The 13450-nt window shown below is 39.1% G+C and overlaps 1 long non-coding RNA gene across 1 annotated transcript in view; it reads right to left on the reverse strand.

Annotated features, from left to right (window-relative positions):
- Positions 1 to 355: 355 nt before the first annotated feature.
- LOC125689516 (uncharacterized) overlaps positions 356 to 13450 on the reverse strand; it is a 51850-nt gene continuing 38755 nt past the window's right edge. Inside the window, exon 5 of the long non-coding RNA XR_007375317.1 lies at positions 356 to 11408. This is a non-coding gene — a long non-coding RNA (uncharacterized LOC125689516). The remainder of the gene's footprint in view (positions 11409 to 13450) is intronic.

Here is a 13450-nt window from a genome sequence, read left to right on the forward strand (position 1 = left end):
TCACCATTTGAGATTTGAATTGCACAGCAAACTTACATAAAAATATAATAGCTGCAAGAAGAATAAAGTTCAATATATCATGGACTGCTGTGCTCAACAGTTGCATAGAGATGGTGCTGCAAAAGGAGACAGCTTTGCATTCGCCTTGAGGTCTACCTTCCATGAAAACAGTGAATCCTTACAGCTTTTCTTCAGCTCACTGCTGAATTGAGGATTTGAATCAGACTCTGGAAGTATTTATCAGTCTCCTGTAGCTGTGGAGAGAGCTCCTTGTGAGGGAGCAGTCTTGATTATTTGTCCAAACACTGTTAGGATGAATCAAAGTCAATGTGTATGCCTTTTAGGTATTTGCATCCAAATCTTAAAAAGAAATTGTCAGCTTGCCTTTTTTTTTTTCTTTTCAGCCAAAGGAGCAGCTTTAATTATGACATCTTAAAAGGAAAACACAAGAATATTTAAATCTTTGCTCTTGTTATGCATTTCCTGTATGTTTTTGGTATGTTTGTTTCCGCATTACTGCTGGAAGTTGTTCAAAGCTTCAAAGAGCACTGCCATAATGGTTCAAAAATCAAGGTACATCCAAGGTTGGCAGACACCAGATTTGATTCTATGCTTCAGAATTCTTCAGAATAATGCCTGTGTCGTACTGGTATTTCACGGTGTTTCCATGATAAAGAGCAGCATATTCAAATTCTGATTATTTCTCCTGTAATCTGCTGCCAATTCCTCTTCGTCTAGCATCTCCATATTCAGATTGTGTTTCTCATATAGATACTAAAATCCTGTGTGTATAGGAGTCCTTAACAGTCTTCCATAATTTCTCTAGAAAAGTCTTTCACCAGACTATGTTTTTCTTTCTGATTATCTTCACAGTCTTTCTCATGTTTCCTGCTTTCCATCTCTTTTGCAATAGCTCCTTCTTTCCAGTCATGTATGCCACCAAACTTCTTTGCCATGTTTTCCAAAACTTTTGTTCCATGTTTTCCTTCTCACCCAATAATTTCCTCTAACATTCCCTCCTGATTGACATAATACTATTTTCTCTTGAACTTCTTACATATCTATTTAAAGGTCTATGAAGGATAGCTCTTCCACTGTAAAAATGCAGACTGACTAAACAAGTTAAAGTCAGAGAGAACAGATTTTCTTGTGGGTCAACAGAACACATGAGATGAGTGGAAGAAGCCACCGTTCAGTTCTCCCCTTTATTTGAATACTGAGTGCGTGCAATCAGGTTTCTGAGGCAATTATTTCATTACTGTCTGTAAAATGCTCTATGAACAATAGTAATGATAATCCTAGTCATCATCCCTGTCCAGTTAATCACAAATACCAGTCTTCCAATTTTCACTTGAATAAAGTTTCATGAAGTATTTGCCAGACTGGAAATGGGTGACAGTGTACAAAGCAGCAAAAATCCAATGCTTTGCCATTCCTTCTCTGCTGTTCTTGAAACTGTCATCCTAAGCATCTCATCCTAACAGCCTGATGTAAGGAGAGCCAACGCTGTATGTGCCATTTAATTGGCTAGAAAGCCAGTTCCCTTTCTCAAGTCTTTCAATTCCAGTTTTTTCCAAACAAATTAGGCTCAGCAGGGTCCCATTAGTTATTTCTGCATTGTTATATTTGAAAGGCTCATTCACTTGACAGTGAATTATAACATGTGGTAGTAATTAGATGTGGAACACTCACCAAATGCTAAACAAATTCCATGTGATCAAAATCACATTATGTAAATGAATATCAAATAATTGATAAACAAAGGCTAAGATGGGGGTTTACTATAAGATCAGAAAACTTAACAAAAATACTGTGTCCCTAAGGGCTCATCCAAAGAATGTAAAAGCAGCGGAGGCAGAAAGGAAGCAATAACAGCAAAGTTAGCAGCTCCTAAAAGGAAACAGAAATTAAGAGACAACAAGGTAGCAAACCAGAGCATGGGATTGGAGGAAGAGTTAGATTCATTCTGTGCCTGAATGCCATCTGATCATTTCTCAGCCTGCCTAATGGCACTGAGAAATAGTAGGATAGGTTTTCATTTACTGTAAACAATATGGCTCAACTGAGCTTGTCTCCTTCAATACAGTAGTGCTGATTTACACCAGATGACAAGCTGCTCTACTCACTGAACCCTCATGCTTGATGCTAGCAGGTAGTTTTCCTATCTTTAAAATTTGACATTAAAGAATATCACTTGTTCTTTCAATATAGATTTTGAAATAAAATCATCCAAATCCATTTGTAATTTTCTTTATAATCCCTGAAGGAAGTTTTCTGGGAGGCCTTTTATGGAGTGGGGGGGTGAGTGGGGGGGTGAGGGGGGGGGGTGAAAAATCATCTAATTCTTGTATATTCTGACAAGAAGAAAATCAAATATGAAAGTTAGAGGAGCAAATTTTCTCAGCTAGAATTAAAATCCACTGTACCATAATACAGCCTTAAATTATCCCTTTGGGGATTCATAAATCTTTGGTTAATTCGTGCATTGATTCCCTCTAGGGGGCTAAAGCTCCTAATGGAATTGACAAGACAAGTGGAAAATGTCTGTTTCAGTCAGCTTCACACAACTCCTGACTCAGGAGAAATGAAGGCACGACTGAGCTACCAAGAAAAGCAGTTCCCTCGAGTTTTTTTAAGAACTAGAAGATGGAATAATCATCTTAACTTTCAAAGGTGAGCATTTAATTGGATAATCCATGGCCTGGTTTTCAGAAACAGGGTATATAGTGCTGACTGTGAGCTGTATTTATTGAACAAAGCTTAGGTTGGCACCTGGGTTTCTCTGTGCTTTACTTCTGTTGCTATTCAGAAGGATATGAGTCCTCCTGAAGCAGAATAACTCTCAATCCAACAACTCTATTCTAACTTGAAAATGGAGGTGTTAAAAATGAATGTGCATAAATGCAAACTGCTGAGCAGCAGGTAATGAAAAGGCCTTTCAATGAAATATTTCTCCTTATTGTACAAATGTTTCACATTGTCAATTCAAAAAAATAAATAAAAGAAAAAATGTCATACTTTCAGCATAAGGCTAGATTCTCTTTAGAGAATAATACTAAGACATCATCTCTATTTCTGAAGCAAGGGCTCTAAATCGAATAAAATAATGCTAAATTTATTGCTATGATTGTGAGTCAGTCCTCCAACAAAGAGTATAAGACTAAGAAGGTCAGAATCCCATAAGTTTAGTTTCCCAAATCCTCTACCTCTGTACCTCTGTAATGGGAAGGAGATTTTTAATTTTTACCAGAGAAAAATAGCATTCCTTTAAGATGCAGAGGTAAGGAACTCATTACATATCAGGTGCAGATAAATACTGTGGGATGTGTCCTTGATACATCTGTGATTTTCATCACAAGAATCAATATGAAAACATGTCCAAAATCTGAATATTTGGCAGCATGCTGATCTAATTTTCTAATAAATCAGCCAGTGGGTATACAAGGCTTTCTCTGATTATCTTTAGGACTTAAGAACAAAATTTAAATTCCTTAAATTCTACCTTTAAAATAAGCAAGCAAAATATATTTTTTGCAGTCTTCTTTCAAATTACAACTATTGGCTGCTAGTATTCTATTCCTTTCCTTTTATTGGAATTTGTTATTGAAAGCTACAGACTACCTTCAAACAATATTGTGTTTTAGACCAAAATCCCAGGGCAGCAAGGACATATTCAGAGTTAATACAGCCAAAACATTCTTGACACCACTTCATTTTTCCCAGTCAGTTTGCACACTGTCTGCATGTCAATAGTCTTACACAGCAAACTGTGCTGAAGGAATCTCTAGAAGCTGTTGTAATGATCAGCTGGGAGCCTTTTGCTGCTAGGTCATTAATTAAACACCAGCCTCGTGATGAGCATGACTAATTTTATTGCCTGCTGTTTTAATCCACTGTGCAGAATGGGAGAGTGGTTTCAGTTCCATTTCCAGCTGTCAGCAGGCACAATACAGAACATACCAGCACCATTGTGATTAGGTATTTTGTTTATTTGTTGTACTAAGGGTGTCCAAACCAAGAAGAATGAAAAGGACTTGAGAAAGAAACTAGCCTGTCAAGCAGAAGTGTGGCATTTGCTAATTTTGACTGCAAGATGCTAGCAGAGTAGCACAGGTGAGCTCTACGACTATTCATAGGTCCAGGTGGTTGTACCAGTAACCATAATGACAGGATAAGTAACTGGCTGTATTCTAGTTCACTTTTTCCAGGGCCCAGAAAAAACAGGTTTTTCTGTTATTGCCCTGGAAATTATAGAATCACAGAATTATTTTGGCTGGAAAAGACCTCCTAGGTTGTCAAGTCCAACTGTCAAGATGAGATACCAAAACACATCTACTAAGCCATGTAACAGAATAGTGATCTAAGCTCTCTCCCATCGCACTGCCTAAAAAGAATTCATGCTAAGATAGATTTTTTAGAGATGTTCCCACATCTTTCTTCTAAAATCCCTTGTCTTGTACCTTCAGCTCAGCCCCATACATCCATCTTTGGGGAAACAAAGAGATTTGCCTCCATTTGGAGAAGCTTTGAGATGGCTGCAGGAGCTCCGACTTGTCCTGCCACAGTTAAGTGCAGAAGTCTCTCACCCTGAGCTATGAATCAGTCACACCATACAAGCAAGGCCAAGTCCTCCCAGCAGCTGGGAAGCACCTTTCTTAGTCAGCTTAGACAGCTTTTTGGTACAAAATGTAAAATTAAATCCCATGTCTATGAGCAACTGTGAAGGAGACTTCTGATCACGACTGCTAATTTATTTATGAATTCAGTCCTAAATCCCTTTGTAATTCCTTCTGAGGAAATGTTTTTAGATAAAGGTTAAATTGCTAGAAAGATTTTTCGTGAAGACTTGAAGCAAATTCCAAATCCCTAACTGTCAAGACTGTGCAATTGAACTAAGACATTTCTCTGCAACTTGCAAACCCCAGTATCTCTCAGAGAACTGCAGCTGAAGATAAAGACATCTGATGACAAGGACCAGTCAGAAAAATGTGTATTCCTAGGATACTTTCTAATCTGGGGGATTTTAGATTTTTCCTACATTCCCTTGGTGTCACTAAGGAAAAATCAAGCTTTTGAAGTACTGTGGACTTTCCAAGATTCTGGAACTCTTAAGAGATAGGGGCACATGAGTCCTGATTAGGAAATGACCATTAAGAAAAAAAAAAGCTGCACCATGCAAAAATATATCTGCCTCAAAACTCCCTCTTACATAAAACAAGGGAAAGAACAGGAGTTATTTTTCAATGTCAGTGCAGTTAAATCACATCTCATAAGTATTTCATAAAATAAATTTACTCAACTACATAACTGCTGTAGAAATTTTCTTTGCAGGCACACAGCAAGGCAGAAAGCTGTGCTTGCTGTTCCTCTTAGTCACATTGAAGCTGCCTGCTTCTGCAGCGTGAACACGTGAGGCACCAGCACTTATCTGCAGCCTGGGGAGAGCTCCCAGGTTGGACATGAGAGCTGTCTTGCCCAATATCAGATTTTCCCTTGGCTTTTCATTGCTCTTGCAAATGTCAATCCTACTGTTATTGAAATTTTAAAATATTTTATTTATTTTGGCTATATTGAACTACATAATCAATTCTAAAGCAATCTCAGCAGCCATATGAAGGCATTTTTTGACAGAAATGGCTCAGACAAGCCAGGGTGCCAAGAGTAACCAGTTTAGAACCCAGAGAGCCTTGCAGCATAAATCCTCCAAGGCTGCTTCATAAATTAATAATCTGTTAGCATTTAATTCGTACCTCCGGATATTCAGTACACAAAAATTTCATTTGAAGAAGGGTAAGATCTGCTTCAGGAATGTTTTTGCTATTATCACTCATACAGCAAGGAGCCTGCCACTTTATTAGCTGAGCTCTTTTGTCAGTGCAACATTGAGTGTGCTCCCACAGGATGCAGATGTCTCATACACACTTCAGTAGAATTTGTTTGTGCTCTTGGGACTGTGGAGCAAGAAACATCATTGATTTCACCCTTGGGCCCCTTTCAGAGGCCACTGCAGGCAATGGAAAATCTCTCACTGAATTTGGATGCAATCCTGCATAAGGCTACACCCTCATCATGAGGAGGGACCAGAGGATCTGCTCCAGAGAAAGGTTTTGGCTGTATCAGGAATTGTACTAACTAAAAGCTGTGACAGTGCTCTCAATGTGACTTTTTATTACCTAGGAGTAAAAATTTGTCTTGCCAAGGACTGTTTCCAGTGCATCAGCGGTGACGGGAGAGCCCCACTGAACACAAGGACATCCCTTCACACCTTTCCTTCTCACTAAAAATGTGCACGATCTAAAAGGAGACATGTACCTTCATACCTAAAATAAAGAAGTTCTTAGCACAAATCAGGGCTGACATGAGCTGGTCGGGAAAGCCTTTAAGGAAACTGGTATCGTTGGGTACATGTATTAAAATGTTCACTTTTTCATAATCCTTGCAGAGGGCTACCAAGCCATCTCAAGTCCTGGCAGCTGCCAATATGCCCTCTATGAGACCAGCACAGAGGCAAAAGCACAGCTCAAGCTCTGAAATTGGAATGGAAAAGTGCAGGTGGTGGAAGGGAAGTGCCTGTCAGCAAGCTGCAGCAGCCTGAGATATTTGCTGTGAAATATTCACACAGTTTCTTTCTTTCTCCATGGCCAATACAAAATCAAATTTAGCCTGTACTCAATTTATTCAAGTTGTTCCTCTCTACTGTACTGCCTCAAAGTTTGTAGAAGTTTTAAGTCACAATGACCAGCAATTGCTATGATTACAGGTTGTTCTGTCTGCAAATAGTTTTTATCAGTAAGTACAGTGTAATTATGCGTGCATTAGAAAAACTATGGCAAAATCAGAGAGATGAAGAAATGTGACTGCCTTTGAGCAAACATTACCATTTCCTGGACATCATGCCACTGACAGTCATTAGACATGCTTAAAAGGGCTTGTTGCTATGGCTCAGAACATACCTACCTGGTTTAATATAAGAGCAAATATTACTTTCCTCAGCAGCAGTTATTGCATATTAAAATGTCTTCCTGATTACACCTGTTCCACTGAACAGGCATAATGTAGCATCTCTGAAAAGAACTGTGGAAATTAACCACTTCTGGGCAGAGTGCAAAGGAATGCCTGTACTTCAACCTTATATTTGCAAGATATTTTCTGCCAACCAGACAGATGAATCAAACTTTGTCACTTAAGCCGTAAACATAAGCCACAAATAAACACAGAGTAATATGGACTGTGGCCTTAGGCACTCAAGGTGGGAATTAATCAAAAGTTAGCTGAAAAGTTGCATTGAGCAAACCTGCCCTCCATTTCAACCTTTCATTCAATAGACAGCAGTCTATAGAAGAGCAAATATCCCTCTCTGACATGAGAAGCCATGCATTCTGCACTCACTTCATTTTTGTCATGACTTACACTCAAAGCAAGGAAAATCCAATGGTCTAAGACCCCCACATGCTAAACTTAAAAATGAGTCCACAAAGAGAGGAGGGTGTTAAGCATGGCACACTAACTTTTGCAGAATAACTCAGCACATGTGCTCCTCATTCTGGCCTTGAGCAAACCAGCAGGACCAACAACCCTGCTTGCACAGGGCTAGCTCTCACTCCCACCTGGGACTTCCTTTCCCAAGTAAGGCATCCCCATGCCTGCTGCTTTGTTCACAGGCACCCAGGAGACTCCAATTCACAACTTGGGCTGCAAGCAATGCAAATTAAAATAGAATTAATTTCACATGGCCTACAGTCTGAGCCACTCTGCAGACAGGAACAAAAAGATGAGCAGGTAAGAAGGTCAGCCAAAGTCGACAGGGAAGAAACCAAATGGAGTCTGATTCCAGAAATGACTACATATTTCACATTAAACATTTAGTAGATTAAAAAACGGAAAAATCAGAAAACTTTTTTTTGTTTGTTTGTTTGGTTTTTTTTTACCTTAAACTACCATTAGGAATCTGTGCAATCACTGGATACTTTTTTTTTCCATCAGGGGCAAGTACAGGCCCAAAGATCACCAGTTAAATGTGTTTAATAGCACTGAATAATCACAAAACTATGCTTCAAGGAAGAGAACACCTAATAGATAGGCAGCGCAGAAGCAAAGTCAAATGATACTGTGAGGATATCAGAGGAATCTGTATACTCTTAACCCTATGCTGCTCTTCACGGTTCTTCATGTTAGTGCATCTTATGGCAATTTACTGAGGTTTTATCTCTGTTCACCTCTGTGTTGCATACTTCACATGCCACCATCTCTCAACACCTACTTAACTGCATGGTGACAGGCTACAGGTACCATGGCTTCAGTCTTCAGACAATTGCTGAACTCTTATATGCAAGGGAGAGGTTAATCGAAAAACAGCAAACAGGCAAACCAGAAAACATGGACAGCAAAAAAGCTGTGCGAGTTTGCACCCAGTAACTTTTTCAGGAACCTCCCTTCCTTGCTTTGCCCATGGAGTTTGGCACAGCTGTAGCTCATTTCCAGTAATAGCAGCTGCAGGGTCTGTCACACTTGACTGGGTCACACATCCGTAGCCTCTCCAGCCTGCTTAATCCCCTGTGTTTAGCCCTTCTTCTAGCTTGGATAACTATTTTCATTGACCCATTTTTATTTCTGTTTTTAATTCAGAAAGCTCTACATGCTTTCATTCATCTGAGGGTTTACGTCAGTCCTTTATCTGTGCTCAGGCTCAGTCCTGTTCGTGATAACCTAATGATACAGCTTTGCTCCTGGGTATAAAGACTAGCCTAGTCCATAAAGATTTCATTCAATCTACAGTCCTTTAAAATAACTGATTCTGGATATTGGTGTTGGCTTATCTATTTTCTAAAGATGAAAAGTTGAGAAGCTACCAGAAATTTGAACTTCCCTACACTTCAGTAGAATCTGAATTCAGGTGTTGTAATGGGAAGGTTTCTAACATAAGTTTTACCAGCATCTTGAAGTTAACAGCATTACCTGCCTCAGCTCCAAATATGTGTATCTTCTAGCCTTGTTGATCAATGCTGATGACTTTGAAGACTCAGCTCTCAGCAGACACAGGGGCTTATAGACATCTCAAGCTGGACCCCACCTTTTCCTGCTGTTGATCCTATTCAAGGAGAATGGTGGCGCTCCTCTACAAACACAACATTTCCAGGATATTTGCTTTCTTCAAGTCTGAATCTATAGCCCAGTAATTCTCTTCTGACAGTACAAAGTTGATGTACACATTATATTTTAGGGAAACAGCTGAAGGGGGGCAAATGTAATGTGTAAATACATCACAGTATTAATTGATTTCTAACCTGTGCTTTGTCACATGTAAGAAGAAGCAAGTTCATACATACCATAAGTTTTATTCAGTCAAGTCTATCAATAGAAGGGATGAATTCCACATTGCTGAGTTTCCTGAGCTATGCAATTCAAATAAAAAGAAGGAATGAAGCTGACCCCTGGCTGTTTATGCAATGCTTCTGTACTTCTCATACTATTGGACAATGGTATCTGTCTAATTCAGTCTTTTAATTCCTAAAAACATTGCAACTGGGTCCACCATTTTTTACACGGATGTTTAAGAGGATCCTGGAGCAAAGCTCATCTGTCAGTAGCAACTGCAGTTCTTTGAGCCTCTATAGTGAAGAACTGTACTATTTTCTTTTGAGCATCTCTTAACAGTAGGTTTTAAATTGTTCACTTACCATTATTAATTACTTTCCACTAGTACTGACTCACCAATGATGTACACCTGGTGCTTTCATTCAGCTCCCAGAAGCACATAAAGATTATGGAATCTTACTGGCTGTTCACAAGTCAAGAGACTCATCCAGTTAAGTTGAAGTTCTCTAAAAAAAGCAACATGACTTCAGCTAACAAAACATTTATGGGCCTTAAAATTTGTCTGCTGAATTATTGTAGGTTGAAAATGTCCATTCTGGCCCACAAGTTGTACAGTTAGCTTGAAGTTTGTTGTGGGAAAGCCTAAACTGAAACAAGGTTTTCATTGAAGTATATCAAGAAAGGAAATCATTTTCTATGCAAAAGTCAATTGCATGTTTTGCAGAGCATTTTACATGCCTCTGGGAATCAAAATGAAGGTATGCCTACACTGCAGCCATTAACTAAGCTTCTCACGAGCCAATTAGAGAGCTCCATGCTGCCATGTCTGCCCATACCTCAGCCTAAGAAGGCTGACAAGTGATGACAAGTCGTATGGCACTGGCTGACAAAATCCTCTGAGGAATGAAGCAGCACTGTCGATGGCAAAACAGACTAGTGGTATAAAAGCTTAATTTTTCTGCACAGCGATTTTTCCTTTTATTTCAGTACTGTCTGTCTTTTAATGGTTCATTTGAATGGTGCTGAGTAATTAAACTGCTCTTTTAATCCAGGTCCAGATGTTGCCTCACTTGAGTCCTGTAACATCCATTCATACATCACAACCTCTTCATCCTGAGCCAGCTTCATTTCCTACCCTAATGCTCAGCATCCACTGCCAGTAATGTCATTCCCTGATACCAGTGCAGAGGGGACTTAGTGGGTTTGGATGAGTATGGAGCAGATGTCATCCCATCATAAAGAAGAGAGATGCATAGAAAAAATTCCTTATACAAGGAGAAAGATTGGCCAAATATCTTTGCAAAAACTGTGGAAGTGAATTTCTACCTTTGAGAAAAAAACAAACCAGTAACAAGTTATAGCAACCAAAGACAACACATCCAATCAGGAAACATTTTATTTACTATTCTTTGCTCTGAACTTCCTGTATTACAACCCTCCTAGAGAGTCTGTCTTTTTAACAAGGAACAGTACACTGGTATAAGCACCCATTTCTTGCTTGCTATCTGGGCTGCTATAATGCAGATTTCATAAGAGAGTGCAAATTGTGAGGAAAAACTGCAACAGCTCATGCTCTCCCTTTTCTCTTCTGTTCAAAAGGGAGAGTTTTTTACTGAAGGAAAGTGAGCAGATACATACAAGGTAAAATCAATTCCACTGTGTGCAGCCAGACTTAGTTATGTATGAAACCATTATACCCATGATAATCATGGGTTGGAGAGCCACTGGGCTTTTGTGAAACATTACAGATATTTTTGCATTAAAGTTTCTCTTTGCATTTCACTGCTAATTTATTTCTCGGTTGTCTGTTTTCTTCTAGACAAATACTAAATATCCTACTGCTTCTCTACTGTCACATGCATTCACCTCTGAATTTGAGATAATTATGTTACTTACCATAATTGCCCATCCCTTGCTAATGGCTATAATTATTGCATGGACAAAAAGCCATTTATGTATTTAGACAATCTGTTAGGCATAGGGCAACATTAGGCAGGATTCAAAGCCCAGTTTTCTCACGTGAGTACTTTCTACAGCATCTGTCCACCAAGGATCTTCCTGATCTGCTCATGCAAGTCACACAGACCCCTTGACTGGAAGAGAAGAAAGTGTCTTACCACCCATGCAGCACTCCATGCTAGGGAGGGCATATTCTGCCAACAGCATAACCACATTGACAATCACCTTTCCCACCACACCATCAGACCCCAGAGCAAGCAGAAAGTCATGAAATAGCTGTTGGAGTAAGGAAAGAGTTCTCCCAGTAATGAGAGAAAAGAGCTTGGTTCACGTATTTTCAAGTGAGGAGAATGGATCCAGAAATAGCTACTTTATCAAAGTATGGATCTGATGCCGAGTACCTCAAGAGCTCTCCAGTCTTCAGGGTCAGAACTACAGTAAAAAACTTTCCCAGCTACATCCAATATCTGCACCAAACGAGACACGTTTGCAACCCCTCTCCTTCACATCTAAGAGTCCCTCCACAGAGCAGGAGGGAGCGAGCACAGACTCCAACAAGCTTCTTCAGTAGGCAAAGTGAGCTGGTGTTGCAGATAAAATGTCTGAATCTTTTCCTAGAAGATGCCACACTTCTCAAATTCTACTGAAGTCATCCACAGTCAGAACAACTCTGCATCACTCAAAGTTCAAGCTCTGCATTAGGAATGGTGGATCTACAATCTCTGGGGAAGGTACTACCTGTCAGTGCTGTAGCAGAGTACCTTCAAACACAAGCTCATGTCTTATCAGAAGAGTAGAGATTTGAATATACATGCTGATTTTCTTCTGAATACACTACAACATTTCATGGAAAATATCAGCTATGACAAATATCAGGTTTTTCTTCTTTTTTTCTTTTTTTTCTTCTTTTTTTTTCACACTTAATCAGGCAAAAGAAAGAATATGATTGTCTGAGCATAGGATGATGACACAGTAGTTTTCTGATAGTCAGATCTCTGGTTATTTGATGAAGAAGGGTTGATGCATGATACTCCCCAGTATTTCTGCCATCAGCTCTAAGGATGGGCATTATGCCTGCTAGAATCAGTTCCTACCAAGCTGTCAAATCTCCATATGGGTATGTGGCTCATGTATTTTCCCTTTTTTTTAATACCATAATATTGATGTAAGCAGCAACTTTATGATAATGAAGATCACAGAAAGACTTTACTGTTGTGTCATATTATGCTCTTTTGGTGTCCTTGTAAAACAAAGGTATGCAGTAAAATAGAATGCTGTTGCATTTCTCTATTCATGCATTAAAGAGTCAGTCCCTGAGCACAATCTGTGAGGAAAAATACACATTCTGGGCTGCTTCTGGTTCTCATTTTGAGGTTATTATTCCAAGTGCAATCCTCAGAAATGAGATAACAGAGATATTGTTGTTTCTCTGTAGGAAGGCTGACTAGTAATTATTTGGAAATATTGGGAGCTGTTGTTTTTGTATCCAAGTGCTAAATGACCCTGGTCTTCTCCTTATTTAAAAGAAGAAAAAAATCCCCATGATTCAGCCTCAAAGAGGAGAAAGGCTTTTAATTCTTTATGTTGCTCCTCTTCAACTACTTCCCATCATTCTGCCATTAAAAAAGGAGGCAAACTGAACTTTAAGTCAAGATGACCATTCAGAGAGTACAAAAATCTATAAAGACTTCAGTGTTGAAGTCTCAATACAAAACTGAAGATGCAGAAATGAGATTCTTTTATGCACTATTCTCTCTTGCAAGATACAACTCACAAAACTTCTGTATTTAGAATATTCATTAAGCTATTGCTGTTAAACATTTTGTTTTAACATTAAGCACTTTATACTAATGGTACTGTTCAAATTCATGAGAAAAAATAGGAAACATCTCAAACGAGACTCAAAGATCCCACATTTCCTCAGTCCCTCCTCTTCTCCCAGTTATACCAGTACAAATGTAGTACCATATGTTTAGTGTAACTACAACACTGCCCTTAAAGCTCTGGCATTTTACAGGTATCTCTGCTGGATGAACTATTACCACAGGACTGGGCTGTGGTCCAGCACATCCCAGAGTGATCGAATTTTTTAAAATATATTTTTAAGCCTATGCTATCAAATTAATCAGAGGAATTCTCATCCACTGAAACTGGACTGCGTCAGTGTAATTATTAA

This window comes from Lagopus muta, chromosome 2 (genome assembly GCF_023343835.1).
Source record: "Lagopus muta isolate bLagMut1 chromosome 2, bLagMut1 primary, whole genome shotgun sequence".
Taxonomy (NCBI): Eukaryota; Metazoa; Chordata; class Aves; order Galliformes; family Phasianidae; genus Lagopus; species Lagopus muta.